The 13146-nt window shown below is 43.3% G+C and overlaps 1 protein-coding gene across 8 annotated transcripts in view; it reads right to left on the bottom strand.

Annotated features, from left to right (window-relative positions):
- Positions 1-6255: 6255 nt before the first annotated feature.
- LOC104911589 (uncharacterized) overlaps positions 6256-13146 on the bottom strand; it is a 75510-nt gene continuing 68619 nt past the window's right edge. For 5 of the 8 annotated variants that reach the window (XR_014884046.1, XR_014884049.1, XR_014884047.1 and 2 more), the window contains one exon: positions 6256-11862. The gene's annotated coding sequence lies outside the window, so the exon portion shown is untranslated. The remainder of the gene's footprint in view (positions 11863-13146) is intronic. The other 3 variants (XR_014884044.1, XM_085226705.1, XM_085226704.1) reach the window with 1 other exon arrangement.

The following is a 13146-nucleotide window of genomic DNA, read 5'->3' as shown; positions in this document are numbered from 1 at the left end:
GTCCTGTGAACTTTCTGAAGTTTCAGTAGAAAACCTCTCCCCCACCAAGTCACACAATCTTAATGGACAAATGGCTGCTTATAACACACATACATCTTGTCCGTATGGAGCTTTCTTCATCTATGTAGTTGCTAGTGATACAATTTAGTGGGGTCTTGACCTGAGGAGTGATTGAGCAATCTCTGTGCACATACTGATCTCAGCAAGGGGCTCAAGGAACCCATAACCTCTCACAAACAAGCCTGTGCTTGGGACAGTAGTCATACACCCTGCAAAGCATGCAGCTGATTTATACGCACGGCTTGAACACAAACTGGTTTAGGTAAAGTTTGTTCCCACAGTGCAGTCCCAGTGGCATCTGTTTCAGGCTTCACTGAAGACTTAATCCAGTTCCAGTATCCTTCCCAAAGAAGCTGTGGATGCCCCCATTCGTGGAGATGTGTTAGGCTGGATGGGGCCCTGGGCAATTTGGTTTAGTGGAAAATGTCCCTGCCCGTGGCAGGGGGGGGGGTTGAAAACTGCTGATCTTTAAAGTTCCTTCCATCTCCAAACATTCTGTGATTCTGTGATCTTTGGTCCTGTTTTATGACCCTGGGTGAAGTACCAGGATGATTCTAAATGTGTATACTCTGACTACCATCATCCAGAATTGACAAGAACTCACAAGCGCTTCATTGACCCAATGCTTCTAGAGGTCAGCAGACTCTCTTTTAACAGGAAAGGAAGAACAGTGCATTTCTGCAGCAAGAGGATCTCTCACATCATAAACACAATGTTGTGAATGTAATTTTACCAGAGGATACAGTTTCCTTTCCATTTAAATCAGAGAGGGGTAAAATAGGTTGGACAACATAAAACCTGATCCAGGTTGGACAAAACAAAACCTGATCCAGATTTCCTCTGAAGCTGTGAGATGGACTTAGCAGAGAATTAGATACAATAACCATGTTAAATAACTAGATCTCATTTGAAAACATCAAAGAAACAGAAACACCACAGGCCACATTTAATAACTGGCTGTCTGAACAGTGAAAGGAAAACTGTGTAAGCACCACCTCATATACCAAATATGCACTGATGTGTGTGAAAAAGGATACTCATGTACTCCACCACCATTTCTCCTCAGGCAATTGTCCATTCCCTTACAAAAACCTGGTTCTTGTACAGATGGAAAGTAATGAAATCCACATATAAGGACATTTTGGATACCTAATTTTGAAAACGTATCTTCAGATGATGCACTATGCCCAACGAGAACTGGTTTGCTCCACCAACATGCAGGGCTGTCGCCAATACCAGCACTCGAGAAGGTTCAGATTTCCATACAAAGCCAGATTTTAAGTATGCTTGTTTCTGAGTGTCCCAACAGAAATGCTGACTTGTGTAGAGCAGGGATTCAGTGCTCTCTTTTTCCAATGAGCCCTGCAAGTTGTGTCTTGCTAGATCTCTCCCAGCATCTCTGTTGGCCATTTTGGAAAGGTAAAGCATGCTTCTCAATCAAAAATTTTCTGTCTAGCTCTGGTGAAGGGGCCCACGGTCCTCCTCAGGATGCTTCCTGGCAGAAGGAGCATTGCCGTGGCGTTTCCAGGTACTGCATGGTGTCTAAAAACCCCTGAGAAAAAGTTCAGCTTGGTGGCTCTGCGTTACAGTCCTGTTCGCTGCCAGACCAGAGGAGAGAAGCAAAACCAATTTCACTGCATCCTCTGACCCTGCTATCTGCCTGCTGTCCTCAGCTAGCTCAGTACAGAAAGAAATGCATCCTGGAGGGCTCGAGGTGGGCTGGATGCTGCCCATTGGCCCAGCAACCCCGCCTGCAGCCCTGCTGGGCCCCCAGGGGCCGAGGCATGAAGTGAAGGAAAATGGCTCAGAAAGATGGGTGTGAAACTGGCTGAGCAGCCCAGAGGCTCCAGCCCAAGATTTGCAAGTCAGCTTTATTACAAACATTTGTGGCGTCCCAATGAGAGCACTTCAAAACACTGGCGCTCGCACCGCAGGCAATGACTGTGGGGCTCGGCACTTATTTATTTATTTGTTTGTTGCTATTTATTAACTGAAAATGAATCTGTTTCTACACTTTTAAAATTCTTCCAGTTGGTGGGGAGGCATTGCTCAGCTCTGCTCCCTTCCCCATGTGGCAGAATAATCATTTTTCCAGAGCCTGCTGAACAGGCCAGTGCTCTGCTATGGCTGCAGCCCCATCAGGCTGTGCCATCTCAGCCTTTCTGTAACACTGGAGTAAGATTTAGGGCTGAGAGTGAGATACAACACAAGCACAGATGGGCTGCCTGCAGCACCCTATAAAGTGCTGGGTCACTTTCACCATGTTCTGCAAGAGACTTTGGCATCCCAGTCCTTAAGAAGTGAACTCTGATTTGATTCCTGGTATAGACTTTTCTACAGCCTGCGTCATCAGAATGCTGACAGGATCTCTGATCACTGGGCAGTGTCTTCTTTCCATGCTGTCAGGCTGTACAGGCACATTATTCTCATTTTACAGATGCAGAGAAGCTCAAGCATGAGCTCCAGATTCAGTGTTTAAAGTAGATGCAAGCAGAGCTTGGCTGCAGGATGATGCCCAGCATGATGTGTGGCAACTGAAGGGCAACCTCGGGCTGCTAGCACCAGGGCTTCACAAAAGCCATGGAAGTGAAAGCTAGCACATCCCAAGCCCTGAAAACAGGAGGAGAGGCAGCTTCCCTGGTCAGTCTATTTTCACATCCTTCTGGCTGGAAAGGTCTGACAGACCGGTGCACTGTGGAGAGGACAGCTAGGAACATCACTTTTTAGCATCAGCAACACCTGACTGAACAGCAATGCTCAGAGAGTAGCAAGCATCTGCAAAGCTTTCAGGTTCTGCTCTTGTGTTTGTTGGGCAGAGGAAAAATATTTCATATTCCTCAGATTTCTGGTCTCTTTGAATTATTGCAGTTTTGAAATTCAGCAGTACCATCCATGAGCTTTCAGAAGGAAAGTTAAAAATAAATTTGAGAAAATAACCGAAGTATTGGGGTGTGTGTCTGTGTGTGAGTCTCTGAAAAACCAAGACTCCAACCCTGATCTAAACCAGACTGTTTCTTTTCTCCCCCTGTCTTACTCTCTTATTTAAAAAGAACTGGAAGGGAAAAGATGCCATCAGTCTCTGAGTCTGTAAACCTTTCCCCTCCCTAATGTCCAAGACAAGACTTAAAGAAGAATCAGTCTGGAATAGAACATGAAAAACCTTCTGAAAAATGACTAGAGGCCTGATGCTGTCACTGTCCCGTGTTTATTTTTCTTTCTTTGATGTCTGATGTCAAAGAGAAAATAATGTCATCTGCTGGAAACTCAAACATGTTTGCATTTTGAGGTAATTAGAATTAATGTTGGAGGGTAAAACTAACACCATGCCACTCCAGTCTTTCCCATGTGAGGAAAACATTCCATAATGACTTATATTTAATCTGGGAGCTGGCAGTCAGTCAGCAGCGGTCCAGATTCAGGCAAGAGGGATATGTTTCAAAAACGTTTTCTGAAATAAAATAAAATAAAATAAAATAAAATAAAATAAAATAAAATAAAATAAAAAAGCCATCTATATGTGCTCTGACTTGTAAATGCCAGCAGGAGCCCGCAGCCTGAGTGCCACTCCAGTCGCAGAAGGGTGCAACTCTGCTGAAAACCAACGGCTGACAGGGGTGTAAATCAGAGAATAATGGCAGCAGTACTTCAAGACCACCACCGCTTCCTAAGTACTCAGCACCCACAATTGCCAGCAGATTTTTTGAAGAGCTGATCCCCCATTCGCATCTAAACAAGGGCCAAAGTTTTGTAAAGTGCTTAGCACGCAGCCTCTGCCCATTGTGACATTAATGGTAACACGCTGAGCCCTTTCAGAAAATTGGTCATACGTGTTTGTTTTGAAGCAGATCTCATCACCCTCGTACATGTTGAGCAGCACTGCATCCAGAAAAGAATCCAGTCACACCGTGCCTTGATTTGTGAGTGATACCGCAGGATTCCCTCCTAAAAGACAGCTGCAACTGCTCAGTCCCCCACTGGTTGGGGCTGAAATATTGTGTTCTTACTAATCTACATTAAACTGGTCTGAATATGATCAAGCTGAACTGAGTAGGTATGGGTTAATGCTTAGCTCCTAAGAAACTAGCTTTGGTCCTCATAGGACAGAAATAAATTAAGAAAAGGCTATTTCTGGACCAAGGAGTTTCATTTGAAATAGTCAGCTGTCTTCAGGGGTTAAAAATAGAAAATAAACCTTTTCTAGTTCAAAGAAAATAAATGTCTACACTTATCTATGTGGATAATTAAAAACAGCTAAACTCAAAGAGCTGAAACCTTCCACACAGCTAGTTCCCACTGAGGACAGCTTCCTAGCAGCATTTGACATATTAGAGAATAATGTCATGATTAAGGATCACTCTGGGGTAAGTGCAATGCTGCGTGCTGCTACATACAAAGGCAAGTTACTGGTGATAGCACTACAGAACAGACTAAAACATTTGAAAAAAAAAAAAACCCAAAAAATCTTTTCAGGCAGGCCCACACCACCTCTGCTGAGCCCCATCTGTAGCTGAAAGCAGAACAAATGCTTCGTTTTCCCTTCTGAAGCTGTACAGAGGCATGTGCCCTGGCCCTTGCTGTTGCATGGATGCTGTGTCTATCCGGGTGGCTGCAGCAATGATTCCCATGCTGCCATTCTACGTCATGGGTTCTCCCAGACTCACAAGGGTGTCACTAGTGCAATGACTATCTTCCCTTTTTCGTGTACTGTCATCAAGCTTCCCATTTTCTGCCTTTGTTCACCAGATCAAGTGATCTGACAGATCATGTGGTCTGGCACAAGCACATGAAACCGAAATGATGATGCAGAATCAGTGAGCTCCAGAGGAAGGACAACGTGGCAAAGAGGAAGAAGCAGAGCAGAGGTTTTCACAGTGAAACAGTTTTGCTTCCTGTGAGCACATCTCCTTACCCCCTCAGACTCCACTTAACTTCAAACTGACAGCCAGCTATCAGCTGCAAAGGCAGCTGGAGGAGTCAGCAACGTCTTTCTGCACAAAGGACTTTTTAAAGGCAACTCTACTTCATGTTTCATCCAAGCAGCCTATAGGAATATGAAATCTCAAACTTTGATTTTTATCCAGATGATCAGTCTTTTTAAGCCTGCAAAGCTGAAAGTAGATACCTCTTATATTTGCAACGTATTTTCTTTGTTTAGCCATGGCCAAAAAAAAGTAAAGCAATAGCATACTGTCCTCTTTAAAGTTATATTGGACCATACAGTCAACTCCAAAGACAATTTCCCAATATACGACTGCCTTCCAGGCCTGAACTCTTTCAGGCTGTTTCTCATACTGGCGAGACAAAAGCATCCCTACTAATTTGCAAATATCGAGGCCATACAAATTCCTGGGCCCTAAGTTCTGCCTACACATCAGATGTGCTCCAGCCACAGCCAGGCAGGAGGCAAAAGAAGGAGGAGGACCATGGAATGACTTCTTGCTGCTTTCTTCAGCCCTTGCTTTCTCTGTTGCTTCTCATCTTCCCTACTCACCATGCTCCATTTTGCTCCCTGTCTTTCTGATTAACACCATTTTCCTCCTTGTCTTTCAGGCAAGGGATTGGCACAGTACATAGCTATGTGAAGAGCATGTTCTCATGCAGAGGAAAGTCAGCACAGCTCCACATCCTGGGGTCTTTTTTATCTGCAAAGAAATATTTCCCTCAGCTTTCTTCCTTCCTAAGAGCAGTGCTGCTACCACAGCCTGCCTACTGGTCACTGCTCCCCTCTCCCTAGCCTGTTGCCTCCTCATTTCTTCCACTGATTCCCAGCTGGGTTTCCTCCTTTCTATTCCTCGTGTTTCTTCTTTCCCCAGCTCCACTCCATTTGCAGGAGCTGGGGTCTGCACAGTGAGGGCAATGTGAGATTAATCAAGTTTGGAAAAATTGTCTTTCCTGTGCACACATGATGTTTGTTGTTGTTGTTGTTGATTTTTCCTTCAACTCTCAGTGAAGATAAATGTGTCCAAAACTGCTGTGAAATTCCTCAGAGAAACTCCACAGAGCTCCCAGTCAGAGCTGTGCCATGCCTATTTCTGGCATAGGAACCCACATGCATCTCACAGCAAATAGAACAGCAACCGCTGATAGGAATAAAACAAGCCTCAGCACAGAACATGCTAGTTTTTAATGGAAAGAAGAAAAGAGAGCGAAATGAAAAGAAAGTATCACATAAATTCAAGTCCTTCATTGCTTAATACAGATATATTCTATCACTACAACATTTCACTACAACATTTCAATTCATCTGGTGTGAAACTGCCCTAAGCCCATTACAGCTGATGGAGCTGCATCTGCTGATCACAACGCAGTTCATTACATCTATTGCTGTAATATCATCGCCTCCCATATGGTGCCGTAACTACTCCGTATGCTGAATTGGGCACTGCCTAATATCTGTGCGTCCCAAAGGCTGCACTGATCTTATCCTTACGAAGAGAAGATCCTATCCTTTTCCCTGCTGAACACACCCATTGCCACCAGGCAGCTTAGAAGTTTGAGTGTGTTATGGAGGATTTGCCACTTCTCCTCTTGCACTGCTGAACACAGGTACTTGGCTCAGGACCTTTAAGCACAGAGCAGGGCTGAACCTCCTGAGCAGAGTCTATGTGATCCATCACTCTACTGCTAATGCCCTCCTCCTTCCCCAAGGGTTAGTGTGAAGTTTATTCCTGTGAAGAGAAAGATTTCTTCCTAGGATCCACTCTTACAAATAGCCACTGTGTGGGTTTTCCAGTGCTGGTTAATAACAGCTATATTTTATTACTTCCAAAATATCTCTGCGCCAGCATCCCACATATTTCACACTTCACTTCCTTCGCATGAGTACTCCGGGGTCCCACTGCTTTACTGAAGTATCGTTCCAAGTTCCTCCAGCCGTTGTCTTCAACCCTGACTATCTCTGCAACGGGAGCGCTGCAACCAGGACCAACCAGATGTATTTATCTGCTCCAAAATTCTTCTTTATGGGCACTCAGCTGACATACACGGCATTCAACAAACAGCATTTATCACTGCGGTCTGACCCTCATGTCCCCTCAGATTTTTACCTGCTGTCACAGCCCACTTCATTCCCAAACTAAACCTCCCTTTATAATGACTGTATGCAAATTTATTTGGGCAAGATATTTTCTTTGTTTGTTAGCCTTTCAGAGTGAGCTGCAGCAGATTCACACTCTTTTCCTTATCTTTGCTTTCCAAGTGATACTTTCTCACCAGACCTGCAGGTTAAATTACTTATCTGAGAGGGGAGGGATTTGCTGCTGTTCTCCTGCACTTTTTCGCCCTACTGGAACTTCTTCCTATTTATTCTAACCAAGTTCCCTACTTTTAAAATATCCAATCTAAATGGGCAGTGATCAGCACTGCCCAGGGGATCATGTACACTCACTGTCTGTATTAACTCCTGCTTTTTTCTTAGGGGTAAACTGAACCTCCCTCAAATACGCATCAAAACGGCTTTAAATAGCAGTCATCTGTGGTATTAATCAAGTTGCTTCTTAAAACCATCCCAGATGTGCCATTCAACCAGCTTATACTGGTTTCTGTAAGAACACCCACTGTTATTATTGTACCAACAGATTTTGCAACTTCCTTAATTTCATTTAACACATGAAGGTCTTAAGTCGAGAACTTTTTGCAGCAATGAGGGTGTGCTAACAGCAGAGGGTTGCAGAAATCTGTGCAGCAGGACAGCTGACAGCAAGGGCTGTAGGCACCATGTGGACAAGGGCAGAATTCCTGGTCTGGAAGCATCCAGGGGCCAGACAGAGGAGAAGCTAGATGCGAACTCAGCCTGACACAGCTAAGTATACACATGAACTGGACCATGTTCACCCAGAGCACTTGTCTGATTTCTTTTTTTTTCATGGACTGAAAGATGGAGAATATGTCAGGAAAAGAGTCAAAATAGGCCAGTGGATGAGCAGGGACCCACAGCCACCCCATACCAAAGCTGTGTGGAAAAACGGTGCTTGGCAGAGGACAAGGATCCTATAAAAAAGCTCTCCGTCTGGGCCTGGGACATTCTGAGCATTCTTCTGTCCTCCACCCTCAGGCAGTGAGAAATTACTGCCTCTTGTGAGAGTAGGGAGAAAACAACAAGACAGAGTGCTTTTAGCATGCAGGAGGTAGCTGAGTCACCTGCTTGAAGGGCTAGCTGCCTATAGTTGACCTCAACTGGCAGGTATTTCCTCTCTGGCCATGCTTTGGGGGTGCACTGCCTGCTCAGTTTCTACCCTTGGTGACCCAGGGAGAACTGGGATTGTGGTTCCCTCCATTACAGATCCCACGTGCACCCCCTGGGTACCTGAAAGAAAGCAGAACCCAGAGTGCTCTCTGCAGGAAGACCCGCTTCTCCCTGGATATGGAAGTCCAGCTGCGTGTTATCCTGTATCCCGAGTCTGGTTTATATTGGGTTTCCCATCCTGAAAATCAGAGATTAACTCGCTAAAATCAAAATGATCAAAGCAAAGCCCGAAGAAGGCCCAGTGAAATGACAGCACACACGACTGGAAAACACTTTTGCTTCAGGCCTTATTCACTTGTACCCCTTAATACAAATAACCAAGCTCAGCATTGTAACAGCAGGGAAATCCAATAACATTTTCTCATGCAATGGAAACATTTTTGTAGGGACTTACATTTTATTTGCAAACTGGCTATCTGTTAGAACCAGCAATTCAAATCTAAGCAATGGAGTAATATTTCAGAAATGATTAGAACAAAACAAATAATCACATGAACGGTATTATTTTGCAAAACACGCGGGCCTCGGTAATTTGTGGGTTTTGGTCCCTGGTGCTAAAATTGTGCTGTGCCTTTAATCAAGATAATTATGCAAACCTCTCTGAAGGTCACAAAGGGTTCAGGAGGAGGCCTTTTGATGCTGGGATGCAGACCCAACACCCATATTACATTGTTCTGATCAGAAATGAAGCACCGTTTTCTTCAGATTCATGCTGTTCTTGAATGCGCAGTGGGAAACACCAGCATTTTCTATTGCATACCCTGAGATTGCTTGGCACGCTGCTGCAAAAATCAGCTTTCTTCCTCCCGCTCTCTAACACGGACATGGAAAAGAGCCTTCTCTTTCCATCGCCATGTCTTCTAAAAACATTACATGAGAGTTACAGCATTTATTTATTTTCTGGCAGGCAGCCAGAAAAAAAAGAAAAAAAAAAACAAAAACCAAAACACATAATCCTCTTTCAAAAATACCCCTCCCTGTGAATTGGATTATGTTGTAATCCGTTCTGGATCTATCCCAGGCCTGCTTGCCTTCTGGGGTGCAATGACAATGTTTTGGACGGTCTGCAGGGCTGGGTGGAGGGGGCGGACCACCGGCAGTCTATGATACAGCCCAGGTTTCTCTCCCACCTCTGAATTTTACAGCCACAAGGAAAAAAAAAAAAAACAAAAAACAACTGTACACAGACTGGGCTTTGTCCATCTGCAAAGCACACGCTTAACCTGAGTTGCTGCTGCTCATGAGGTCGCGGACATTGGCGTGTGACGATCCGGGGGCACTTCTGTAGCGGGGCTTTTCCCTCCGTGCCGCCACTGATGCTGCTCTGCTGATATTTCACATGACTCTTCCCCTGCAAACTGTCACTCTTCTTTATTTCCTTTTTCTTCCTGAGTGGTCTCCGTGGCCACTCGTCTCCATCTGACTTTGCGGCAAGCTGGGGATTGCTGGCGTTCTGGAAACCCGATCTCTGTGTCTCCGGCTGCAGTATAGGGACCAGACCTCTCTTCAGCTCAAATTGAGGGCAACTCGATGACAATCTGAAGGGACTTCAGAGAGGGGAAAAAATGATCCAAGGCTTAGATGTGGGCTGAAGGAAAATGAAGGGAATGGGCTTTGCAGTATCTTGGCTGGATGATATCTAAGTGGGATATGATAATTCCTCATAAGTCTTAGGAGGATATAAGCATGTAAAGGCAAAGGAATTGATTAGGACTGGAGAAGGAGGTATAAGTGGGATTAATGAGATGAAACTGAGAGCAGGAAAATTTATGCTTTACAGCAACATTTCCTATTAGCGAGATCTACTACAGTGTCGGGTAGGATTCCAAGGAGAAGCAATGGAAACACTGTTGCTTAAGCTACTTCAGAGAAGACTGGGCAAAACACTCAGGAACATGCTGTAGGGAACAATTCCACAGCGTTGGGGGGATGGAAAAGATGATTTAATATTAGTTGTTTTCATTTCTAATTTACGTGATGACTTTAAATTAAAGGTGGTTTTTATTATTATTGTTACTGTTATTCTTATTCTTATTATTATTGTTTTATTTCTTGAGATGCTAGCCAGTTATCAGTAGAAGAGACATTCTAAAAAGTTCCTTCTGGTATTCCGTAATAGTCCTATATTTCCCTGCTTCTCAAGTCTTGTCTATTACACATAAACACATATAGGGCTGATGATTTATAGCAGGAACGTCACTCTCCATTCATCCCATTTTGCTGAGGTACTGTAGGATCTCTGACCAGTGGTTATCTTGTGTGCTTTATGAGCTACAGCACTGAAGCACAGCACAGCACAGAAAATTGAGTCAGATGATTCAGTACGAGTTTCCTGGCTTTGGAAAATTGAAAAGCCAGATCTTCAGTCTCATTTGATAACTATTTCTTTTTCCTACTACTTTTTCTTCACATGTGCGGGCAGTTTCACAGAATAATACTTAGAAAATCTTTGAAAATAGGAGAAGGGCAGAAACGGGCATTATTTAGCACAAAGAGAAGAAGCACCACAAGAACAAGGGAATTCTTGCTAAAGACACATTTACTCCTGTAAGTAACTTTTACTGAGTTTGTAATGCCATTCCAAATGGCCTGGGCTCTATTTTTTGGTTGATTTACATCGTATACGTGAAAGTGCCACACTCTCATTTCAAAAAGGGGGAGCAATAAAGCAATAAAGATTTCCTTAACATCTACCCTAACAATATGAGTGATATCACAGGTAGCTCTGGGAGGTCCCTGAAGCTGGTAGGAATGATGTAGATAAATCCTATCCTGGTGTAGGTGAGGACAAGAGATGCTTGCTCAAGGTCCTTTCCAGCCTTAATTTCTGGTTATTTTTCTTGGAAATTTTCTAGACAACTAGCATTTGTGCAGATGCATATTAGGTCAATAAAATCTAAACACTGGTAGAGTATAAGGTCAAAACAGACTATTCAGCTTATCTTGTCCAGCATTTCTGAACAGTTTCCCAAATGTGATCTCAAAACAAAAAAAAAGAATAATAGGCCTTTTCCCCTCTTCTCAGCTGGAAAGGAGGGGCAGCTAACCTCTCATTGAAGATCCTAAGATCAGAAGGTTGAGAATAAAGGCTGTAGTTCAGCCTCCAAATGGAGCTGTGTACAACGGCTCCTGATACAAGTGGGAGCACAGCTGCATGACCTAAGTGTGCAAATGGCAATATGCACAGACAGGACACAAGGCACGTCAAGAAAGGGACACAAGGTTTGCTCTTTGTCAAATTGATTGCCAGTGGAAGGTGACTGATTTTCAGAGACTCCTCCTAATACTAACACTGTTCAGAGACTCATGCTAGCTAATGCTGACTTCATTAGAGCTCTCTGGTCAATGAAAGCAATTGTGTGTTGTCTAGTGGCTGAACTGGAAGACAGGAAAGGATTTGATTCAATGCTAGCTGTGCTCCTGACTCATAGGTTACCCTCCAAGTAAGTCATTTGACCTTTCTGCAGTTCAGTCAATCTGGCTGGAAAGTTGTGCGGGAAGAAGGGAAAAGCAGTATTCTTGCTGAAAACCACAGACGGAATCTGAGCTGAGTTTTCCTAGGTTAAAAAAGAAAGAGACAATATCAGAACGTGAGTCAGAATCGGAACCTCCCTGGCCTTTTCCACTCAGGACGTCTGGTAGTATCATCATTATCATAGCAGAAAATCATTTACCTCAAGTCTTGCTTCTAGCTCAGAAACCAAAAGGAAATACTCAGTGCTTTTGCCAGGTACACTCAGCTCCTGAATAGATTGAAGGACTATCTGAGCAAATTTAATAACTTTGGACTTCTCTACATGGATCATATTTAAAGGGTATAAATAACTACAGCAAAAACTGGAACAGAGATGGATTTATATTACTAATATATTTTTAAAAAAATTTCTGATGGGAAAATGGAAAAAAGTAGAGACTTAAAAATACCTTTTTTTTTTCCTTGTGTTATGCTTTCTGTCAGATTTTGTACTATAGAGACCTAAAGAACATTTTCTGGCAAAATACCAAGTCAAATACAACATGGTGTAAGTTCCTAATAATGGAAAGAAAGTTGCGGTGGGAAAGTGTCCAGAGCAGATTTTGTAGACAGAAGGTCCCTGAATTGGCTGCAAAAACAATTTCTTTTTCAGAATGTCTTCCTCATTTTGAAAATATAAATAGCTCTAATTAAGTGCCCCAACCTTTTTCTTTTAGTATAAGTAGGAAGTGAAGTTGTAAAAGATTGATTTTGGCCAGCACTGCCATAAAGTGTTGAAAACAATAACGACCTGTAAGGGAAACCAAAATTCAATGGGGGCTGGATTTGTGGTTCTGAATATCTTGAAAATGCTTCTATTTTTTTTTTTTTTTTTTTGTGAGAAACCTCTGCTGGACCCATGAAATCAGACCCCCCTCTGGATTTCAAGAACATATGAACTAGAGCAAAAGACCCTCACTCTGACAGATTGCTCATGAACTATTGTATGAAAAGTCCTATTGAAGGCATGTCCATGCACGCAGCCCCACGGGATGTGTTTCTGCGTGTCTGTGACTATCAAGAGGATAATGAGAACCCAATAGCACTCTGTAGTGAAGGAACCACGCAAAATGCAAAAGTTGAGTGGGGCTGCTAGGTTTAGGCTGTATGTGTTTTTAGTTCTCAGCCCCTAATGGAAACAGAATCTCCTTCCAATTTGATACCAGGAGAAATATCGTGATGCTTTCATCTGATGGTAGAAATATCAATGGAAACGAAGTTTTTATATTGTTACCATCACACTGCTCGTCATTTTTCAGGGGTCTACAAAAGACCTGCCATAGGAAAAATGGTTAGATATTTTATAACCTATTTAAGTTCTACTTAA

The sequence above is a fragment of the Meleagris gallopavo genome, chromosome 6 (genome assembly GCF_905368555.1).
Source record: "Meleagris gallopavo chromosome 6, MGAL_WU_HG_1.1, whole genome shotgun sequence".
NCBI lineage: Eukaryota > Metazoa > Chordata > Aves > Galliformes > Phasianidae > Meleagris > Meleagris gallopavo.
The sequence above is the reverse complement of the archived record's forward strand: the minus strand, read 5'-3'. Positions and strand labels throughout refer to the sequence as shown.